This window comes from Atractosteus spatula, chromosome 10 (genome assembly GCF_055471065.1).
Source record: "Atractosteus spatula isolate fAtrSpa1 chromosome 10, fAtrSpa1.hap1, whole genome shotgun sequence".
Taxonomy (NCBI): domain Eukaryota; kingdom Metazoa; phylum Chordata; class Actinopteri; order Semionotiformes; family Lepisosteidae; genus Atractosteus; species Atractosteus spatula.
The window spans coordinates 21,540,009-21,544,530 of NC_142715.1; the positions used below are offsets into that span (position 1 = coordinate 21,540,009).

Below are 4,522 nucleotides of genomic sequence, written 5' to 3' on the forward strand. Positions count from 1 at the left end.
TCATATGACATTGGGAGTCACTGTACCCTATCACGTCCTGCTTGCACTGTCCTACTAAAAGATTAGAGGGATCCGAAAGGACACAAACAACCCATGAATCAACGATTTTGAACTTAAGGGGTCGCAAGCTCTACCGACTGCGCCTCTAATTTCCTCTATTACAACAGTAAAATTACTAGCGTTGATTCAACATAGAGTAAGCTGACCTACTCCCAGCGACGGCGCGGTGGCCAAGTTGTAAGGCGTCGGTCTCGTAAACCGAAGATTGCGGGTCCGAACCCCGTTCGTGCCTCTTTCATTCACCGCCATGTTCCTTTATCTAAGTCTACAAGTAACATGGAAACGTCTCTTCTTGTTACTCTTTCTGTGGAAGCGCACAGTTTCCTGTTAAAGCCAAAACGTATTGCGGAAGTCTAATATATGAAATTTGTTAAGAACTTGATTGTCTTTTCACAGAGAAAAACGAGAAAACCTTTTTTTCAGAAGTGGGATTCGAACAAAAAACCCGAGGGGAAACTGTGACCTGAACGCAACGCCTTAGACCCCCAGCCAAATCGCCTGTGGCTTTTATCTTGAATTATATGTAATTTATTTATTTCTTTCTACTCGTTGATAAGAAAAAAAGTGAAATCGTGTAATTTGGGAAATCTCTTTTTTTTCACGTGGAAAACTAGCACAAGCAAATGTAAAAGTTCAGAGCAGCGCTCAATAAAAACGATCAGAAACCGAAAGCGCGAATTATGCGGATCAGTACATTCCCATACCAGTTGTTCTGCAGAAGAAATAAGAGCCGAACTCAAAGACGTTGTATTGCATATTTCTAATTGGTTTATTTTCCTGATTGCAATGTATTGTGAAGCATAAAAGCCAGCTGCATCAATCTCTATTACGCGTCATTTCTAAAGGCGTTTCAAATAGCAGCCAGTGCAGTATGAACGCTTTTGGAGCATGTATTACATTGTAAATAGTCTTATTTAAATAAGTTTAAATTCGCACACTGTTATTTAGACAGTGCAAACCTGTCTGACCTCATACAACTTTCTGTGCCCGCTGAGTAGATCTTAAAGCAGCTGCAGCCAAAGTAGCCGTAATAATAACACAGTGCTTTGAGTTCGGCTTTTCTTATTTCTTCTGCAGAACCACCGGCATCGGAATATACTGATCCGCATAAGAAGCGCTTTCGGCTTTAATGGTTTTTATTGAGCGCTGCTCTTAACTTTACATTTGCTCAGGCTAGTTTTCCCCATGAAAAAAATACATTTCCCAAATTACACGATTTCACTTTTTTTTCCTATCAACAAGTAGAAATAAATAAAACATATAATGCAATATAAGAGCTGCAGACAGGATGCCTGGTGGTCTAAGGCATTGCATTGAGGTCGCAGTTTCCCCTGGAGACGTTTGTTCAAATCTTACTTCCGACAAAGAGCCTCTCTCGTTAGAGTAGAAACGACAGAATCTCTAAGTAGAAAACATTTCCACAACATCTCGCATTTCACGTTTTTAATGTTATTTGTCTTAGTGGCTGTTTCGGTGAATGATGGCTCTCTTTTCTTGCAGGGTGACGGCAAACTTCTTCAGAGAGGGAGTCTCCCACGCACGGCTTTTCTTTTTCAGGACCGAAGGTAACAGAGACAGACTTCAAACTCAAATGAATTACTTCTTGAGCATTTATGACCGGTAAAAAGCTGAGAGCAGAAGAAAACATCATTGGAAATGAAGAAATGTCTGCTGACAGTAATCAGAGCTCACGCTCAACTGCGGACAACCGCTCCTTGTTAGTACAGTGTTGAGTACCCCCGCTTGTCGCGCGGAAGACCGGGGTAAGTTTCAGTGACAGGGTGCTGGTTTAATTTTTTAACAACCTGACTTCAGTTAAAAACTGTGTACTATTTACTAAGTTTCAGACTACTTATTGCGGTAGAATATGGAGATCATATCTAGCTCTGAGCTCAACTGCAACAAGAAGTCGTGCTTAACAAAGTCAGAGACCAGCTGAACGTGTGCTCAGTGTAGTGCCCAGGACTCAGGAGCATTGTTGTAGTTCTAATTAGCACGAACTGCAGGGGCTCTGAATCAGAGCATTTCAATTTATCTGTTCAGTAAATTAAAATGCAAGACACCTTAAAATGGGATTATTACTTTGTCTCTGTCCCGTTTGTATATAATCGAATGTTTAAAAGATACCAGTAAGGACACAACTACTAATGGGATACTTATTGGAAATAATCCCAAAACAAGCACGTCCGGCAGCTGGTAAACCCCTGTAATAATATTTGCAGTGACAAAACACTTTGAAGATTTGCAATCTATTTAAATATGGATTTACTAAATTTCAGTTCTCCGGCATAACTGAACTCTCACTGTCGCATACTAAAGGCTTTACATGCATTAGCTGTGATAATGCTTCTTATAAACACAGAATGAAACTTAGTTTTGTTCCTCATGGTGATCCTCTTGTAGATCCAAATGAAATGTTTAATATGATCCCCCAAGAAAAAAAAAGGAGTCCATTTCTGAATAATTGATACCCCATCAAACATTTTTTAATATCCCTGCAAGTTTATACAGAGAATGCTGGTTCGCAGCTTAAATTCAAGTAAATAAAAAGGAAACAAGTTGGAAACGATGTCAATCTGGGATTTAAATCACCCGGAACAGTTCACTACATTGGGCAGTATCGGCCAAAGAGCGTCTACTGACAGCCCTTCGATAGCTCAGTTGGTAGAGCGGAGGACTGTAGTGGGTAATAGCTGGGAATCCTTAGGTGGCTGGTTCAATTCCGGCTCAAAGGAAGGCACATTTTGTGTACTTTGTTTAATCAAAGAGTTAAAATAGTGAATCTGTTTCATTCATACGTTGATCAAAAGCTCAATAAACGACGAAGCAGAGGCTCCTGTTCTGAATTCACCTCACGTCTGATTGTCTTGTTTTGGCCAAGATCTGATCTTTGAATTAAGGGACTACACTGTCTGCTTTTTAATTCAAAAATACATACAAATGTCAAGTTTTTTGTAGATATAAAGGTGTTCTCTGTCTTCAAAGGATAGCTACTTAATTGGCATAATGATTTGGTATTGATTTTGTATCGTTATATTATTAAGTTTGTGCTTTCTGTGTTTTTATTGTATTGTGACTTATTTTTTAAACAAATGCTTACAAAGGCAGACACAGCACACATCTGTTTATGCCAGCAGTGAATTGCACATTTTTATTAAGTACAAGCTACTGTGCACTTCTGGGAGTATAACAGGTTCAATATAAAGTGGCAAAAATATAAAAGGGCAAAATACCCCAGACTGCGTGTAAAGCTCTTGTTGTGGCTGTTTTTTTATTATTAGATAAAAATGACGTATTGTGCACGAAATGTTGCAGAAACACAATCTGATATTTTAATAACTATTATTTTAATAATTTGAGCATCCTGACTGGTTACATCACTGCCTGGTATGGGAACTACTCCACCCAGGATCACAAGGTATTGCAGAGAGTGGTGAAGTTAGCACAGCTTATCACCAGCTGTGAGCTACCAAGCATCCAGGAGATCTACTCAGCTAGATGTCTGAAGAAGGCCAGGTCCATTCTCAAGGACCCCAGTCATCCCAGTCACAAACTGTTTTCCCTCCTACTGTCCAGTTAACTGTACCAAAGCATTCGGTCCAAGTCCAACAGACTACGGAACAGCTTCTACCTCCAGGCAATAAGACTGCTAAATAGCCAACCTGCAGCTCCTTTGCAAACCACCTGTAATGGCTACGTGGATACACAATTCTCACTATATTCAGCATAACTGTATATATTGCACACACCATGGACACATAACAGCTCTACTCATATTGAGTTTTATTCCATTTCAAAAATGTAACCTCAATTTTGTGATTTTTGTGTTCTTGTGAATTTTTGTGATTTTTGTGATTCTTGTAATTTTTGTGAGCTCGCAGAAAAAGACATTTCATTGCCAGCAACTACTGCTGAACACCATATTGTTGTGCATTTGATAAATACACTTTGATTTGATTTGATTTGATTACCCTTTTGCCCCTCGACCTTGCACCTCGCTTTCTGTTTTGGATTGTACGTCTATCTCCGTATCTCCTGGTTTACGAACTACCTTTCGCCTTTTGACCACGATCTCGCCTGACGTTTCGGATTATACGCCTATTTCAGATATCTACCTGCTCCATCGTCTGCATAGGATCCGCATACCTTTTTCATTGGAGCTTCCTTTAAAAATCTTGTGGCTTCTTCCAAATAACGCAACAGTTTTTCTGTGCCTATTTGCTGTTTTGATTTGTGGAAAAGGTTGTCAATCAGTGAATGTTTGACCACAAGAAATTTAGAGTGGGTCTATAAAGCTGCTCAATACATTGGGGCGGACTGAAACCAAACCAAAAGGAACGCATCTTCCCAGACGCACTTCCTCAGAGCGCACCTAATCGCCCTTTTGCGTAAACGGAAGGGTTTATCCCCAAAAATTAAATGGCAAGCAGAGCGCCGAAAAAGCCAAAAGACGGCTGCTCAG

General features: G+C 40.0%; 2 non-coding genes across 2 annotated transcripts; both read left to right on the top strand.

Moving 5' to 3' along the window:
- Window positions 1–220: 220 nt before the first annotated feature.
- On the top strand, window positions 221–292 carry trnat-cgu (transfer RNA threonine (anticodon CGU)). The gene has a single exon. It is a non-coding gene; the product is annotated as a tRNA-Thr (tRNA).
- A 2,414-nt stretch (window positions 293–2,706) lies between these two features.
- On the top strand, window positions 2,707–2,795 carry trnay-gua (transfer RNA tyrosine (anticodon GUA)). The gene is given in 2 exon segments: window positions 2,707–2,743; window positions 2,760–2,795. It is a non-coding gene; the product is annotated as a tRNA-Tyr (tRNA).
- The last annotated feature ends 1,727 nt before the right edge of the window (window positions 2,796–4,522 follow it).